Genomic DNA, 19,257 nt, shown 5'->3' with positions numbered 1-19,257 from the left:
TAGGAAAACATTGCAGCTTTCATTTTTCAAAAGCTCTCATGGTTATGGAGAAAAGCTTGAAAACAGGACCCGAGGGCACGCTATAGGTTAAAAAAAAGAAAAGAAAAGAAAGAAAGAAAAAGAAAATAAAAAGAACCCAAACTGTATTGTGCTTTTTTTTTTTTTTTTTTTTTTAAATCTCTCATGATTACTGAGCCAATACCATGATTTTTGGGGGGCCTGACTCAGATTTTTGAACACTTGGCCATACTGGAAGTGCTACATTCTATCTAGCTTCCCAGTTGGTGGGTGGACTTTTTGGGGACCTCTTGGTATAGGTTAGAATAGCACCTAGGATGATTTCCCTGCACTAGGCCACAGCTGGGACTGATCAGCCCTGGATCGGGGAATCAACACAGGCTTATTACACTGACTTTATGGAAATTACTCACAGTGGCAGTATTGCCAATCACAAGAATTTAACAACCATGAGTCAGGCCCCGCAAAACCATGAGATTGGCTTAGCAATTAGGAGATTTAAAATAGTTTTTGGGGTTGGGTATTTGCCTTCTGACTCTGAGTTTTTAGAGCCCCATAGTCCATCTTTTCTCCATAACCAGGAGCACTAGAAACTTGCTGTCAAAGGGTGGCTGGCAAAATGAAGCAGGCCCAGCTTTGCTGTGCTAGAACAGGTGATCCCAGGTTGGCCAATGAACGGGGTGGGTCAGCACCTGGGGCTATAAAGAGCCAGGCTGCCAGTAAGGAAGGGGTGCAGGAGCAGCAGGATGTTCCCTGGGAGAGGCTGCCAGAGTCCCTTGGGAGGGGAGGCAGTGGGAAACTTGTTGGGGGAAGAGAGTCTCCAGGGAGAAAGCCCTGGGAGGCCATGCTCAATAGGGAGGACACTGACTTGTCCAATTGACCGTCCTCTTTTGAGATGCTTGTCCCCCTTCTGGTACTGGACATAGTTTGTCCGGTATTGGACAGGGAACACATGCACTGCCCCCTCCAATTCTTAAAAATGGCACACACACACACACCCCATACGGCGTAGGAGGTCATGCCAGTGGGGGTGGAGCGCTTTTAAAGATGGTGCCCCCCATGCGGCCTGACCTCACACAGAGCATCATGCTGGCAGGGGCGGGTCATGCTGGCGGGGGTGTGCCCCGAAGTACCAGAATGTCTGATATTCTGGGAACACGCGAGTGGCCACCTCAGTGCTCAGTGAAAAAGCAAGAAAGAATCCTGCAGGAAGCCCTGAAGTGGGAGGGACAGAGAGATGCAAAGGGGAAAGTGTACTGAAGCTGTAGCCCAGGGAGGGCTGAGGCACAATTTTTGTGCTTTGCCTATGTTTGGGAAATAAAATTGGGCCTGGAAAGAGACTCTGGGTGTGGCAGTGGGGACTTCATGGGCTGGTGATGAGCCAGCTCTTTACACTTGCTTAATTTTTTCAAATGAAAGCTGAGATTCTCACACAATTCCATGATTCCAGGAGCTGGGGCTTTAAGGAAAAATACCAAATATCACAACACCTGCAATAAAATTACAAGAGCTGGCAACACTGTGTAGTCAGAGTCATGCTCAGTAGGCAGCCTTGGTAAGATAAGGCCTCATTGTATGTTGCTAGCGCAAGAGTACGGACAAGGTTTGCTTATTTCCCCCTTTATATTTGATTTTAATTTTTTAACCCATGCTGAACAAAGAAGACTATAAACTACCTCATAGAATCACATTAATTATACTGATACAGTTAAAGCAGTAGATCTTTAAAGGGCTACAAAACCCACAGTGTGGCTGCAGTTCCACCAGTGTAAATATGATTATGCTGGTATAGCTTGTTCCCATATGGAAAGGGGAGTCATCTAAAATGTATAAGGCACCTTTATACAAGTACAACTGTGCTCACACTAGGGGTTGTACCGGTATAATTATTTTGGTAAAAAAATCCCACCACTAACCAAAATAGCTATGCCTCTACAAAAGGCTACAGCTTAAGCACCCTTGTTGACTGTGCCCGTTTTCTAAGAAAAGGTTCCTGGCTTTCAGCCTTGTGTAGAACTTTATTTTCAGCAGGTACTCAAGAGAACACCTTTGTCCTAGCTGCAGCTCATGCTCCTGAGGCAGTGCCTGGGGACCAGAGCCTGCTGACAGTGGGGGGAGCAGAGTGAGGGCAGACGGCTTCAGCAGTGTTACTGAGCATGCTCAGTCTGTGTGAACATGTTCATTACAAGCCAAGCAGCAACTCTGCCTTCACGGTGAATCGGGATGGGGGTAATAAATGGCCAGTCATCAAATGTGGAGAGAATGTAATGTCCATGTAGAGAGAAAGGGTCTAGCATAGACCCAGCCCAGCTGGGAGCTATGCACAGAAACAGGTAAACAAACTTCTGCTTCAGGGCCTGAAATAGTGATTTTTTTTTCACCCTCATTCGGGTCTGTCAGCATCACAGGTATCTAGTATGGCTTTGTTCAGTTTTGCTGATAAATACTTTAAAGCCCAAGTTCGCGGCTTTTAACTTATACAGGACTGGTGATGGCAAGGGGAACCCATGTCTATTTAATCTGAGATCTCTAAAAAGGCAGATTAAAGGGGGCTGCCTAGCCTTCCCATCCTCCTCTAAAGGGAGCATCTCATGAGTGGGGAGTACTTCGTGCCAAGCAGGATTGTGCCCCCAGTGAAACTGTTTCTAAAACACTGCCAAGAATAGCTATTTAATACCAGTCTAGCATTCATATCCTATGCCAACAAAGCTGCTTCCAGAAACCAGTATGTGTTCACTGATTTTCAGCCTTCTGTGGCCTTTGTTATGCAGGAGGAAGATCCTTGCTAGCCTTAAAAATCTATGAATCATAATGTGCCCAGGAAGTCACTCTTACCCTTAAGCCCCACCCTTTGGATGAGGCTAATGGTGCATCACACCACATCAGAGCTGTATCTTGAATGATGCATGGCTCTAGAAATGATGTGGGTTTGGGTTCAGTCTAATCACAGAATGAAAGAACTGTCTTTGCCAAGATGATACTTGGTATCCAAATTTGGCCAAGATCTGAAATGAAATTTCTCAGCCCCGCATGTTGAACAGTTTGATGGCTTTCCAGGACCACAGGGGAACAAGGGATGTTTTCTGCAACTCGTTTGCCTCCTAGAAGGATTGCCAGTGTATTTTAGGAACAACAATCAAACAGCCACAAATCTTAATGCTCTACTAGAACCCAAGTTGGGTATAGATTGTCCAGTAACATTATCGCCAGTGGAGGCTTCTCCAAATCAATATGCATTAGTATTGTTTATTCCAGCTCAAATCTAATATTATCCCAACGGCACTGCCTACCTCCATATCTTAGTCAGATGCCTTATAAATTTTACCTGTTGCTGTATATTGGCTATGCAGGAGAGCACCTATGCTCTTTCATCATCCTCTCATTGCCAGTCTGGTATATGGAAGAACCACTGCTGCCTCCGAGTCAAAAGAGAGTGAAAGATCAGTTTGTCAGGAAGCAGAACAATCCATCAGGGACTACTGACACAGCGAGATTTGAGGGGAGGGGGAATATCTATACTGCTTGTCTGGTTAGAAGGATGGGAGCGATTAATACAGAATATCAAGTAACAGCCTCTGTAAGCCAAAGATTTCCAGTGCCTTGCTCAAATTACTGTACTCTTCTGTAATTGATGAATTCTCTTCCATGTCTGCAATACATGGGGTCTGTCTGATGTGATACAAGTTAAACAGGTGTTTGAAGACTGGGTAGGTCTATCTCTGTCTGCACCCATCATTTTCCACACTTCACTCATTCATTTCTTTTCAGCATCATGAAAGGTATTAGTTTCCTAACTAAGAAGTGTGCTGCACCCTGCAGAGATAAATCCAGAATGCCACAATGTTTTCTGCACTTCAACAGGCACCATTAAAATTCTCTTCCAGAAGCCGTACTAGTGGGATACTGAAGCCATGAGCAGCAGTGAATTTAATTCATACCACTGAACCACAACACAAGCATGTGTGAGAGAGACTAGAAGACCGTATTTTATGTTAGTCAGTTAAGTGTTTTAAGAAATCCTGCATCACCGGATGGACATCATGCCGCTTCAAAGACCCTGAGTAGCTTCTTAGAGGTGCGCGTGCGCACACACACACACACAAGTAAATCCTCTTCAATTCTTTATATATTGCCATTTAAGAGGAAATCACCATTGCAATGACAAAAGAATGTTTGAAGCTGAATCAGTATTAAAAAAAAAAGAAAATCAGTATTTGATGTCAATTTTTCTTTTATAAAAATAGTTTAGATCAAAAGGGTGAAACATTCCACCTGACTGTTTTAGAACAAGCTAGGGCCCATTTAAAGGAAAATGAAGGAAAACTTAGAGGCCTGCCAACTTCAGCAGCTATTCCCTAAAACAAGAGACACTGCAGGTCAGGTATACACTGTAATGCACAACACACACCCACACAGCAAGCATTGTATAATAATCAATTTATGGCAGGCTTGTGTGACTGTATCAATAAGATCCTATAGTGTCATAGAATATCCGGGTGGGAAGGGACCTCAGGAGGTCATCTAGTCCAACCCCCTGCTCAAAGCAGGACCAAACCAAGTACTGTCCCTTATTTTTGCCCCAGATCCCTAAATGGCCCCCTCAAGGATTGAGCTTACAACCCTGGGTTTAGCAGACCAATGCTCAAACCATTGAGCTATCCCTCCCCCAAAGTAGTTTAGGCATAGAGTGGGCTGTATGCATAGATGAGCCCCGATAAATATCTTTAACTTGTGTGACATTCTGTACCTTGGGGGAGAGGGGGAACACCCAGCATCCCCATGTTCATCCTTATAATATGATTGTGTGATATCTAATGCAAAGTTTGTCATGTTGGGTGTCTTCGAAAGGCTTATGATGTACTGAGCATTGTTGTTATGGTAATGTTATAGTAATCATTGTTATAGTAATGTTATAGGTTGTAATTTCATGTATATAGTTATGAGGATGAAAATGTGTCCTCATGGCTTAAAGCAAGCCCAGGCAAAAACTCTCCAGAAGCAGAGAGGTAGTTCACACCTCATCAGAGCAGGTGTGGGACAAACCCAGCTCAGCCTCACAGGAACAAAGGACATTGGCCTAGGCAACAACAAAGGATCTGTTGGACTCTTGAATGAGTCACCCCCTTCCTTTGGTCAGTTTGGGACTGTGATGAGTTCACCTGACTCTGAAGTGGAGGGAGGGGAGCAAAGCCAAGAGGGAAGAAAGGACATGATAAAAGGGAGAGACGTTTGCCATGTTCTCCCCTTTGATCAGCACTTCAGTCACTTGGTGGTGATGTCTGTAGATGGAGGTGGAAGAGAGAGGGAGAGCCTGGCTGAAGGGCAACCAGCCAGCCTGTGGTGAGAAGCATTGACGTTTGTAAGGGCACTGAAAGTGTTAAGATCAGCTTAGAATACATTTTGCTTTTATTTCATTTGACCAAATCTGACTTGTTGTGCTTTGACTTATAATCACTTAAAATCTATCTTTGTAGTTAATAAATGTGTTTGTTTATTCTACTGAAGCAGTGCATTTGGTTTGAAGCATGTCAGAGACTCCCCTTGGGATAACAAGCCTGGTCCGTATCAATTTCTTTGTTAAATAGAAAAATTCATATAAGCTTGCAGTGTCCAGCGGTCATAACTGGACACTGCAAGACGGAGGTTCCTAGGGTTGTGTCTGGGACTGGAGATATTGCCATGTCATTTGGCTGCACAATCCGAGGAGCAGCTTACATGCCAGAGGCTGTGCGTGAACAGCCCACGAGTAGGGGTTCTCACAGGAGAGCATGGTAAGGCTGGCTCCCAGAGTCAAGGACTGGAGTGACCTAGCAGATCACCGGCCCAGATAACATGCCAGGGGAATGTCACAGCCTGGATCAACATTAAAGTCACAAGGGTGGAAGAGTAGAAAGAGGAAACTGAATAGGCAAATGTATCATTTTGATATCTAACTGTAAAATAGATAGGGTGCATTGTTGTATGCAGTGTAGTTGTAGCCATGTTGGTTCTAGGGTATTAGAGAGATATTAGTGATATTAACTTGTCTTTCTCACTAACAGAAGTTAAAAGTAAAAGATATTACCTCACTCACCTCGTCTCTTAAAATGGTAGGAAATCTATTTCCCAATATGACAAGACTTTAAAGCAGGGTGGTGCAGGTTATTTTGTCCACACCCAATTGCTCAGGAGGACTGAATTCTATCACTGATATGATGCCATAGGTCAGGAGATTCAGTGTTGCCAACTTCTTTGATTTTATCATGAGCCTGGCAACATTTGGTGGTTTGATTGGGTGAGAATTTTGGCTGCAAATGTTTCCAAAAGATGTCTACAATTCCTTCGGGTGTGCAGAGCAGCAGATTAAAACTAGTCAGTCACTCATTCACATTTGATTTAGAACAGAAATAGCTGGCAAAAAGAAATTATCCAAAAAACTGAAAACCATGTCAACTTTAAAGACCGAGCATAAAATTATAGAATCTCAGAAATGTAGGGCTGCGAGGGACCTCAAGAATTCATCTAGTTCAGCCCCCTGCACTGAGGCAGGGCCAAGTAAGTCTAAACCATCCCTGACATATGTTTGTCTAACCTGTTCTTATAAACCTCCAGTGATGGGGATTCCATAACCTCCCTAGGTAAACCTATTCCAGAGCTCAACCATGGGCAGCGCATAATAGAGGCTGAGCCTCCCTAAACCCCATGCCTCAGGGGGAGGAGGGAGAACGGGGGGAGGGAGGGGGGGGCTATGGTGGAACAGGGATGGGGGAGGGCCACAGGCAGAAGGGGTCAACAAGGATGGGGCTCCAAGCTCAGAGCTCCAGCCAGGGCTGAGACAGCTCCACCCATCCTCCATGGTTCCAGCTGGGGGCGAGCTCTCAGCTCCCTTCGTGGCCTGGACCGAGTTTTCAGCCCCCTTGCCTTGTCCAGGGTTGTGAAGGGGAGGGCTGAGCTCTCAGGCCCCTCCTCTCACTGTGGCCAGGGCCATAGTGGGGAGGGCTGAGAGCAGTGAGTAGGGCCTCAGCTGGAAGAGGCAGGGCAGGGGGCTAGCCTCCCCAAGGGGAAGCTTCACCTGCCACCTATGAGCTCAACTAGTATTATAGTTAGAAAGATTTTCCTAATATCTAACCTAAATCTCCCTTGCAGCAGATTAAGCCCATTGCTTCTTGTCCTACCTTTGGTGGACATGGACAATAACAGCCCTTAAAATATTTGAAGACTTATCAGGCTCCCCCTCAGAATTCTTTTCTCAAGATTGAACATGGCCAGTTTTTATAACTTTTCCTCATAGGTCAGGTTTTCAAAACCTTTTATCATTTTTGTTGCTCTCCTCTAGACTTTCTACAATTTGTCCACATCTTTCTTAAAGACTGGTATCTAGAACTGGACATAGCACTTCAGCTGAGGCGATGCCGAGCCGAATCGGACAATTACATACCATGTCTTACAAATGACACTCCTGTTAATATACTCCAGAATGATATTAGACTTTTTTGAAACTGCATCACATTGTAGACTCATTCAGTTTGTGATCCACTATAACCACATCATTTTCTGCAGCATTACTGCCTGGCAAGCTATTCCCCATTTTGTACTTCTGCATTTGATTTTTCCTTCCTAAGTGACGTACTTTGCACTTGTCTTTACTGAATTTCATCTTATTGTTTTCAGACCAATTCTCTAATGCAGTGGTTCCTAAACTTGTTCTGCCACTTGTGCAGGGAAAGCCCCTGGCGGGCCGCGCTGGTTTGTTTATCTGCCGCGTCTGTAAGTTCGGCCGACTGCGGCTCCCAGTGGCCGCGGTTCGCTGCTCCAGGCCAATAGGAGCTGCTGGAAGCAGCGGCCAGTATGTCCCTCGGCCCGCGCTTCTTCTAGCAGCTCCTACTGGTCTGGAGCAGCGAACTGCAGCCACTGGGAGCCGTGATCGGCCGAACCTGCAGACGTGGCAGGTAAAGAAACTGGCTCGGCCCACCAGGGGCTTTCCCTGCACAAGCGACGGAACAAGTCTGGGAACCACTGCTCTAATTTGGCAAGATCATTTTGAATTCTGTTCCTATCTGCCAAGTGTTTGCAATGTCTCCCATCTCAGAATCACTCAAATTTTATAAACAGACTCTCCATTTCCAAGTCATTAATGAAAATATTGACTAGTACCAAACCCAGGACTGACCCTTGCTGGACCCCCTAGATATGCCCTTCCTGACTGACAGCAAACTATTGATAACTACTTTTTGAGTACAGTCTTTCAGTCAGTTGTGTTCCCACCTTACAGTAATTTCATCCAGACCACATTTCCCTAGTTTGCTTATGAGAATGTCATGTGAGACTGTGTCAATAGGCTCACTAAATATCAAGATATATCGTGTCTACAGCTTCCCCCCTCAAACACTAGGCCAGTAAACCTGTCAAAGGATGAAATAAGGCTGGTTTGGCATGACTAGTTCTTGAAAAATCCATATTGGCTATTACTTATCACCCTATTATCCTCTAGGTGCTTACAAATTGATTGTTTAATAATTTGTTCCAGTATCCTTCCAAGTATGAAAGTGACTGGTCTAGAATTCCCCAGGACCTCTTTCTAAAGATCGGTATTGTATCTGGCCTTCTTCAGCCCTCTGGGACTCACCCATCCTCAAAGATACCACTAACAGTTCTGAGATTATGGTACTACAGGAACTAGCTGAAACAGAGTACATCTACTGCAATAAAAGTCTGGCAGCAGAGCCATAGCTGGCCTGGGTCAGCTGACTCAGGCTCACAGGGCTTGGAGAGCAGTGTAGATGTTTGGGCTCAGGGCTAGAACCCAGGCTCTGAGACCCCAAATGCCTAGACTGCAATTTTATAGCCCCGCAGCCTGCGCCCTGTGAGCCCAAGTCAGCTGACCCAGGCCCCGAGACTCAGTGCCTCAGGTTTTTATTGCAGGATAGACATACCCCTAGGGTGCATTTCATCAGGCCCTGCCAACTTGAATACGTCTAACTTATCTAAATATTCTTTAACCTATTCTTTCCCTAATTTGGCTGGCATTCCTTCCCCTTTGTTGAGAATACTGTGTTAAGTATCTGGTCTTTCTAGTTTACCTTTTTAGTGAAGACTGAAGCAAAATAGGCATTTAAACACCTCAGCCTTCTTGATGTCATCCACTGTTAGTTCTCCTTCCACACTAACTAGAGGACCTACGTTTTCCTTCATCTTTCTCTTGCTTCTAATGTATTTAAAGAACCTCTTCTTATTGCCATTTGTGTCCATGGGTGGCGCGTACAAGAGGCTTGGGGATGCTAAGCTTCCCCACAATAAAAAAGGCTCGTCACGCAAGGGGCAAATGCCGGATGTGGCACAGGTCACCTCCCTTTGGAGGCCCGCTGCCTTTGAACCGGCCAGGAGCGCCAGAAGCTCCCTAGAAGTAGGGGAGCCACTGGCGCCTGGACTGTGGCCCCGCCCACGCTCCGCCCCAACTGCTCCTGCTCGGCCTCTTCCCCCGAGGCCCAGCCCCCACTCCATCTCTTCCCACCTGCCTGCTCCCAGAGCGGGGCTCCAGCAGGCGTGTCTCCAGGCTGTCCACATCACTGCGCTCAGCCAGGCAGGAAGCCTGGGGCAGGACACCAGCGGGGCGGTGTCAGCGCACTGCCAGCACAGCCTGGGGGCCCATGCCCAGCTCCCCTCGATGCTGACCCAGGGAAATGGCGTTTTCCTGGCTTGGTTGGAGCCCAGCATCCCTCAGCGGTGGGAAGTGAATGAACCACACCACGCATGGAGCTCCTGCCTTCTGAGGTTGACTCTGGTGTAAAACAAGTTCCCTGGGCAGCTGCACCCCCAAGTTCCTCTGCCTCCCCTTGCTGCAGCCCAGGCCTCTCCTCTTCCCCAGGGCCTCACAGGGTGTGAGTGTGGGGGGAAAGATGGGACTGAGCCCTGGGGGGCATGGTGGGGCAAGAATGAGCCCTGAGGAGGGGGCAGTAAGGAACCTGGGGGAGCAGGGAGGAGCCAAAGAAGTGGGGGGCAGTGAGGAGCCCTGCAGCAGAGAATAAGGCTGGGGTTGGGCAGCGGAGCGAGGGCAGGGCTTTGGGGGTTGGGGGTGGGGGCTTAGGGGAAGAGGCCTCATCGGGGCCTTCTAGGGAGTTTCCGGTGCTCTGTAACCTCCCCAGTGGAAAACGACTCACACACTGCCTATCCTTGTGTCCTTTACTAGCTGTAACTCATTTTGTGCCTTAGCCTTTCTGATTTTATCCCTACGTGCTTGTGCTATTCTATTCAACCTTAGCAATCTGTCCATGTTTCCACTTTTTGTAGGATTCCTTTTTCATTTTCAGGTCATTAAATGACCTGATGGAGCCATGTTGGCTTCTTACTGTGCCTCCTATCTTTACTTCATACCAGCATAGTTTGCTGTTACATTAATATTGTCTCTTTGAGAAACTACCAGCTCTCCCAAACTCCTTTTCCCTTAGATTGTCTTCCCATGGGGCCTTGCCTACCAGTTCTCTGAGTTAGTTAAAGTCTGCTTTTTAAAAAGTCCATTGTCCTTATTATGCTACTGTCACTCCTTTTCCTTTGAATCATGAAAGAATAGATTTGATGAACATTTTCCACCCAAATTGCCTTCAACCTTCAGATTTGCAACCATTTCCTCCTTGTTGGTCAGAATCAAGTCTAAAATGACTGTCCCCCTGGTTACTTCCTCTGCCTTCTGAAACAAAAAGTTGTCCAATACATTACAAGAACTTATTGAACATTTTGTGTTTTGCCATATTACTTTTCTGGCAGATATCTGGATAAAGTCCCCCATTACTACCAGGTCTCATGTTTAGAATATTTCTGTTATTTGTTCTAGAAATGTCTCCTCCACATCATCCCTGTTTTCCCCCTTTTATCTTCCCCCAGAGACTTTCAACTGGTCTGCCTCTCCTCTCCTTCTGGACCTCAGAACACATGTATATATTCTTGATGTATAAAGCAACACCTCTTCCCTTTCCCCTCCCTATGACTCAGTGCAACACCTCCAGCCAACAACAAGCAACATGAAAAATCAGAATCCAGCCACCTAGCCCATGGACTGATCAAAAGACCATGAGAAATGCCAAGACATCTGAGACAAGAAGTCACAAGTCCAATTACTCAGAATGAGATGATGGAAATCACGGCTTAATATCCCGAGGGATATTTCTGAGAACATTTCTGGAGTGTGGTATACAAAGAAGGGAAATGAAAGTTATACCACTTCATGTGGACTATAACATGAATGAATGTTCATGAAGAGGTCATGTACAATGCAATCAGTACATCAGTGGAGGCAATCGTATCAGTAATTAAAAACATTATTGCATTGAAATCCAAGATCAACAACTGACAGCTTAGAGAAAAATTGTAAAAATATCTGTTTGCTCAGTCAAGCCAAAGTTTTCCAAAGTAATGAACTAGATCAAAATTTGGATGGTACTAGCACCCAATGCTGTAAGTGAGCACAGTTTCAGTGCTGTATGTTATATTAAAATATGGCTTTAATCCACAATGGAACAATCACAGATCAACTGCTATATTATTTTTACATATACACAAGGATAAAACTGATAACTTACAGCTTACAGATGTTGCAGAAGCATCCATTTAAAGTAATTCGGGATGAAGATATTTGTTTGAGACTTTTTCAGATTTGTAAGGCATTATTTTGTTATGTTTTAAAAAAGAAATGCTTTAATGAGTAATTTTAGACCATGATTAAATTTGTCCACTTCTAATAAAATGAGATGAAATACTGGAGTTGGAACAGAAGTTTCTTTGTCCTCAACCCTCCACCCCCAAGAAAAACCCAGTTGTCTATGTCCATGCATATTGATGAAGGCAGTACTATCCAGCCAATAACTCATACACTTACAGTAGAATCTCAAGAGTTATGAACACCAGAGTTATGAACTGACCGGTCAAACGCACATCTCATTTGAAACCAGAAGTACACAATCAGGCAGCAGCCGAGCGGGGAGAAGGAGCAACTACTAAAAAAAATAAAGGGAAAGTTTAAAAAATGATTTGACAAGATAAGGAAACTGTTTCTGTGTTTGTTTAATTGAAATTAAGGTGGTTAAAAGCAGCATTTTTGTTTTGCATAGTAAAGTTTCAAAGCTGTATTAAGTCAATGTTCAGCTGTTAACTTTTGAAAGAACCGTAACGTTTTGTTCAGGCGATACGAACCTTTCAGATTGATGAACAACCTCCATACCCAAGGTTGTTCATAACAGTGAGGTACTGCTGTACTTTCCTTAAATCAAATCTGAGTTAGTTCCATTTACAGCCAGCCAGTACATGAAATGTCAATAGCCTCAGTAAAAAGAAAAGGAGTACTTGTGGCACCTTAGAGACTCAGTAGTTACCCAGCAGACCAAGTCCCTCATCCCTTTATACATGAGAGACTTGTGTAACCCTGATTACAGAAGGCTGGCACAGAGAGAGTTCCCTCAAGGATGTTCACTCATGCACCCACCTCTGGTCAGCTCGGGAAGAGTGCTGGGAGACAGCCTCCAAAAGCTAGAAAGAAAACAGGAGACAGTTGAGGGCTAGAAGAATCCTGTTCTTATATCAATAGGACTGCAGTTTTGTCCCTATAGAAGAACTGGTAGCAAAACAACCGCTAAAGGTGTGCAACCTGCTCCTTTGCAGAAACCCCTTTTTTGAGAGATTTACAGCTCAGTAGATAAACTTGTATGCAGCCTTTCAACCTGCAGACAGAGGCTTGGCTCCAGAGGTGCTGTCATAAGAATATTATGCAAAGCCCTTCTGTTATGCAGTCAGCACAAGTGCTAGTACACATCAGCAGCATACGCCAGTGGATCTGTTCTGTCAATGGATAGTTAGAATATTACTTTGCAAAGCCAAGTTAAAACAGCAGGATCACCACTGTTATTGGGGCCCTCGGAATGCATTCCTATGAAGTGAGCTGTAGCTCACGAAAGCTTATGCTCAAATAAATTGCTTAGTCTCTAAGGTACCACAAGTACTCCTTTTCTTTTTGCGAATACAGACTAAACACGGCTGCTACTCTGAAACCTATACATAGGTGTAACTGCAGAGTAACATCAATGGCATTACTCTGGGTTTGCTCCAGTGCAAGATCAGGATTTGGTTCACTGAGTCCATGATTATTAAAGAAAAGAAAAACCAGCTGCAAGCTCTTTCAATAAATGTCCGCAGATTTGGGTTCTGTCTCTTTACTTTTCCCTTCCTCCTTTATAGGACCTGGATTCTGCTTTTCCTGCTTTTCACTGGCCATGTTTCAACCTCAGAACCATCTTCCAGATGTTTTCCATATTCACGAGTTGGCAGTTTTATCTTCCTTAAAAACCTGCTTTCCTTTTTCAAGACATTTGCTCTTTTCTCCCTATCTGTGTTCTCACATTCAGCCTCTCTTCCCCACTTGGTCTCTCCTCCCACTCACACCCAAACTTTTCACATTTCTGTTTTGACCACTCTTGTTTTCCCCTTAATTTCTTCTTTAAAAATGTCTCCCTCTGTCTCACAATCAACTCATTCTCTTTCACTTCCACATTTTCTCCCCCTCTAATCCCCATTTTGCCCACCTTTGGCCTTCCATTTCCACCCAGCCCCACCTACCTCTGGTTTCTTTCCCTTCACCTTGTCTTTCCCCACTTCCAAGTATTCCCCCATTCTCCTTGGCTCTTCATACACATACCCCTCTCTCCCCATCCCTTCATGCCCCCTAGTTCTTTTATCTATTTGCCCTGCCATCATTTCTGCTCTCTCCCTCAGTCCACAGCATTTTTCCTCTGTGTCCCCCCACTATTCTTTTCCCCTGGCATTTTTCCCTCCTGTCCCCTCTCACTATATCGAAGGGGAGCGTTCAGAGCATTCTGCTGAGTGCGCTACTGTCAGTAGAACTGAATCCCCTCTCAGCTCAAGAAGCTAACCTCTCTCTGTGCTGTGTGTATGTGTGTCACTCCACAGAACATACATGCAGACAGAGTGCAGCCATGACAATGAAGAGCACCCCCAGCGGCAGGCCCCCCAATTAAGAGAAAGAGGTCAGGCAATTAACAGCAAGACAGCCCTTCAGACAATCAAATCTCTCCCAGTGATGTTCTCCTCCTCTGCGCTCAGATCACAGGGCTTTTTTCACTTGCCAGCCCTAGGTGGGCTCCACAGTTGGACGCCTGGGACCCCTTCAATCCCAAGTCAAACGCTCTGCACGTGCCCAGGAAGGACTAGCCATGCTCAGTATCCACAAGAGGGATAGTATGAAAACACCCCAATCTTGACACATCAGCCAACATTACTGAAGCCTCATGAAGGAGAAAGAAACAATAGCAAGAATTTCCAGAGTTAAGGCTGCCGCTCTCTTCTCAACTCACCCTCCTGTTCTTGTTATGGCCGGCATCCAGCTTCAGGCCCAGAGATAGCATGACCTAGGAGCAGAGTTGTATTTATACATCTTGGAATTAATTCACTAAGACTCAATATTAAAGCACCAACAGCTTTATTTATGTCAATAATATAAATATGGTTTTAATTGGTTCTAGTTAAAACTGGAGAAGGAAGGGGACATATGACCCCTTGGGAATTTAGTGCACTCCCATGGTGGCGGGGGTGGGGGGGTAGTGTGGTATCTGGAGTTGTGTAAGAGATGTTATTCTGTTCTCTGTGCTGTTTTTCATGTAGAAGAGGCTCCACTAGAACTGGGGAGGAAGTGAGTTTCCCCATCTCATGAATAATTCTGAGACATCAAAAAAATGTTCCCATTGTGAATCAGGAGAAAATATCCAAAATCTTAAAAATGTTTGTGAACTGAAAATCCAAAAATATATTCGGTTTGGTATTTCATTTTGATAATTTAGGAATGTTTTGTTTCAATGTTAATAGCTTTTAAATAATAATAATAAAAAAAACCCTTCAACATTTAGTTTAAATTTTGAAACAAAAAGTTACTTTGAATAGGAACAACTGATTTTTTCCATTTCAAAAATGTCAAATATATATATAGATATATATATAGATATAGGCTATTTCAAAACCTTTTTTTTTTTTTTAATTTCCAGTTGAAATATTCATCAAAACTGTCCTTTCCTGGCAACAGTTTCAACAAATCAGCATCTTTTGACAGGAACAATGTTGAGTAGGAAAATTCCCATCCAGCTCCCCTCCATGCTTCTCACAGGGGCAGGCCTGAGGCAGCCATTTTGTGCTGTCAGTTGAGATACAGAATGTTACAGAGCAAGTAAATGTGTAATTCCCTCCTCACTCTGAGCTGTCCCACCCCGCCGCAGGCACGCTCACACTCACTCTCTCTCTCACACGCACACACTTTATATTTGTTTTCTGTTGTTTTGCTTAATCTGAAATAAATGTCCTCTCCACTGAAAAATATACAGTTTGCTCAGGATGGGGAAAGGAGCAGAAGTCTAGCTTCCAAACCCTTGAAAAAGCCTGACTGAATTTAATAGGGAGTAAAACCAAGAGGGTGCTGTCAAAAACTAAACTAAATATCCATGGAAGCCAAGAAAAAAAAATGCTTAACCTTCCTTTAGGTTTTTTGAGCCACCCCTGGAATTCCATAGCAGGGGTATAATTTTCTATTTTAATCCAAAGGATGTTCAAAAATGCCTGTAGACAATGAATAATTAAATCCTATAGGATTTTTCCATAAAAGAAAGCCCATCAGGTGATAGGAGAGTGCGGAGATAGTCATTGGTTAGGGTTTTCCCCCACATAAGGAGCAATCTAAAATGACTTATTTAGCAAAAGGAAAATCAAGAACAAATCAAGGTCAAGTCTCCTCACTAGAGCAGGCTGCCCCTCTCCTCCATTACAAGCAGTGACTCAGAACAAAATGGCTGCCCCATCCATATACCAGCAGAGTTCTTACCCACTCCTGGCACAGAGCAATAGAAAATGAAGGCATCTGAAGTGTTGTAGCTACATATGCCACAGCGATCTTGAGTCTCCAAGGAAAAGGCAGCCAGCACCACACAATACATCCTTACCGTAGCAGTGGATTTTAGCAACAGATACGCAGGGAGGATCCAGAGGGCAAACACTGTGAGGAGGCTGAGGCTTAGAAGTGGAGGAACTAGAATGAAAAGATGGGTTGTCCCCTCTTTTGTGATTTTTCTCTAAGATACCTGGGAAGGCTCAAGAGCTCATTTGCTAATGACTGGGGCTTTCCTCTACAGGGAAAAGCGGAGACAGATATTTGTGTATCTGAAGGATTAGGGGAGCTTCTTGCCTGATTTAGGGATGGTTTACCAGTGAAAAAACACATAGCTTCTTCTGGGAAACGAATGGGTACAAAGCGGCAGCTGAATGAATTTAATAGGGAGTAAAACCAACAGGGTGCTATCAACATGAAACTAAATACCCATGCAAGCCAAGAAAAAAAATGCTTAACCTTCCTTTAGGTTTTTTGAACTACCCTAGAGTTCCATAGCAGGGATATAATTTTCTATTGCAAGCCAAAGGATGTTCCAAAATGCCTGTAGAAAATGTATCACTCTCTATTAAATTCTATAGGCTTGTTCTGTAAGAGAAAGCCCCGCAGGAGAGAGAGGTGAGAAATGGGAAATGAATGGGAGAGAAGGGTTAGAGTTACAGACACCATATACAGGGCCAAGTTTTCAGACCGGCCTTCTAGTTTTGTAGGTGTAACCATTTTTGCTCCCCAAAATAGGAACACAGCCATTTTGTGCACAGCCACTTGTGAGCATAAATCACATACTCTGCTCCCCCCCTCCACCTGAGCTGACCTTGCAGCTTTTGCTTATGCAAGACAGTTGCATGTCTATTTTATCACCCAGAACCAGCTGTGCATGCACAAGTGGAACACAGCACACAGAAGCTCCCTGGCAGTCTAGCCATGGAGAGAGCATTTTTCAGATGCTGAAGGAAAAAGGCCCCTTTTCACTGAGGTGCCCACTTGCCAGTAGTGAGTATTCACCAGAAGCTGCTATATCTATTAATGCAAGTCTGCAATATAAACCCTGTAGGAGGTTGGAGCTGGTATAGGGGCTCACACCACCCCCTCATTTCCAAACCCTGACACAGGAGGTATTTCTGGGTAAAAGGAGACATGGCTGGTACATATTATAGTAATTGGGTCTATAAGTTTACCCTAATTGTAAGCTCAGCTGTGAAAAGTGAGTAAAAGTTCATAAAAATCTCAATAACCTACAACAATAAATGTTCATGGGAAAAGGTGCAAAAGAGGGACAAAACTGAATTAATAAAAACAAAGAGACCTATTTTTATAATTCAAGGACTGTGTTAAAATCATGCTGGATAGACAAGAAACATGTGGGACAGAAAAACCGATACAGCAAAGTGTGTCAGATATTAGGTCTTACTGGTAAACAAAATAATGAGGTGATGGGCTATTCCACTCCCTTTTGGAGTTCATAAAAAACAGAGGCTTTTGGAGGAAAATTAGCAACAGAAGCAGCTATCTGCCAACAACCACTGCAACAAGTTTACACTCATGGCTACCACACCCCTATCTCCTGTGAGCCCAGAGACTACCACAACACCACTGGGCCTTCATTGTGCTGATTCTGAGAGATTTCCTCACCAGACCAAGCCAAAAAGAGGAACCCAAATAAACACCACCACCTCCACTGGCTTAATTGCAACCACTACCTGTGAGCCTTTGTCACTTACCTCTTTGTGTGTCTCTCTCCCTTTATATCTCTCTGTCCTTTTGCCTTCCGTTTAATAAGAGTCTGGCCAAGAACGTGTATTTTGCAAAACTGCAACCAGAAAAAGGCAGCTCTCAGCAATGCCCCAACCAGCTTAGTGTTGGTACAAGTGCCAGATCTCAGAGTGGCTAACAAGACTATCTGCCACACACATGGTTCTCCCACACCGAGGTAACAAATAAAATGCAGAAGCTGCATTTTAAAAAAATCTCTCTCTCCCCTCTTGTGCATATTTGCCTTGCTTTATCTTTTAGGAAACACACACAGACTTCAAGAACAGCAGCTTCAGCCCCCTTCAGCTAACTTCATTTTCCCCCTATCCCAGAGTGTTCCCTCAGCTACCCACTGTGCCACACTGCATGGCCCATTTGGGTGGTCTCTTACTCAGTCTACACAAATCCATTTCTTTTCCTCATGTCTATCTTTAATCTTTACATTCCCAGCATAGCAGAACATAGCATAGGCATGTGTCAGGGGACACCTTCTACCCAACCTGTTCTACCACACCCAGCTCACTCTCTGAGGTCTCCTCTTACCACCTGTTCCTGCTAATTCTATATCTTCCCTTATTGAGCTCATTAGCCCAGTCATCAACAATCTCCACCAGAAGAAGTTAATTGCCACCAGTTAAATCTGTAATCTTCTCTGTTATGCAATTACCTAAGTGACCAGGGTGCTACAGTTAGCACTCTGTCACAGCCCCAAAAAGGACAATTATTATCCTTAATATCATCTAAAAGACTGTCAAGTAACGGGGTTTCCTTTTGATAGCTCTCCAGATGAGGGAAAGTAAACAAGGAATGTTGTTAAAACAAAAGCCTGACTTAATACTTTACACTTCAAATGCTTTATCTGTTTTTCCTTCTTTTCTGTATCTTTAATAAAAGGTTTAAAAGATTTTTAATGGTGTATTTGCCATGGTACTAAGCAGGCTGAAATCTCTGTATGCCTAACCCTGAATCTTGTTTAACACTGTTTAATATTGGACAGTAAGATGATCATGTTAAGACCTTTGACTCTTTAGGCCCATATATTTCATCAAAATTAATACAAAATTTCTGGCATCCCAGGCTGGGTCTAAAGGTTTAATAGGTACGCAGGAGCTGGTATCTTAGCAAACAAGCAATTGTTTTCAAAATTGGTTTAAAATAAAAGTTTGTTTTAAAATCCTGAAATGTGTTAAGCTTGTTTGGAACAAGCATGCAAAGCACTGTTTTTTGCTTCAAAAATAAGTTGAACAATTGTTTTGAAGTTATTATTTTTGTAACCTTTAAACAAATGCTTTTTGTTTTGTTTTAAGGTTTGTTTAACTGGTAATAATTTTGAGAAGTTTAAGAAAAAAGTATTTTTAAGAAAAAGCAAAAGTGGTAAAAATAAAGTGTTTCAAATTGTTGCTAAAGCACACTTAAGTTGCTAAAGGTTAAGCTGCTAAAGCAGACTTTTACTAAAATAACGTCATGGGTAACCCGTCTTCCCAACCTCGTTAACAACATGCCAGCTTCATTCAGGGCTGCTCCTGCATTACCTGTAAATTAAGTTTCAAACCACCTGAAACAAACGCTGTTGCAAACTT

General features: G+C 43.9%; 1 long non-coding RNA gene across 2 annotated transcripts in view; it reads right to left on the bottom strand.

Annotated features, from left to right (window-relative positions):
- Positions 1-18,341, bottom strand: part of LOC119566469 — a 35,175-nt gene extending 16,834 nt beyond the window's left edge. For both annotated transcript variants that reach the window (XR_006291496.1, XR_005225613.2), the window contains exons 1-2: positions 17,647-18,341; positions 14,352-14,405 (exon numbers count right to left, since the gene is read on the bottom strand). This is a non-coding gene — a long non-coding RNA (uncharacterized LOC119566469). The remainder of the gene's footprint in view (positions 1-14,351; positions 14,406-17,646) is intronic.
- Between the last annotated feature and the right edge of the window lie 916 nt (positions 18,342-19,257).

Source organism: Chelonia mydas, chromosome 6 (genome assembly GCF_015237465.2).
Source record: "Chelonia mydas isolate rCheMyd1 chromosome 6, rCheMyd1.pri.v2, whole genome shotgun sequence".
NCBI classification, from domain to species: Eukaryota; Metazoa; Chordata; order Testudines; family Cheloniidae; genus Chelonia; species Chelonia mydas.
Note: the sequence above shows the minus strand (reverse complement) of the source record. Positions and strands in the feature narration are given on the sequence as shown.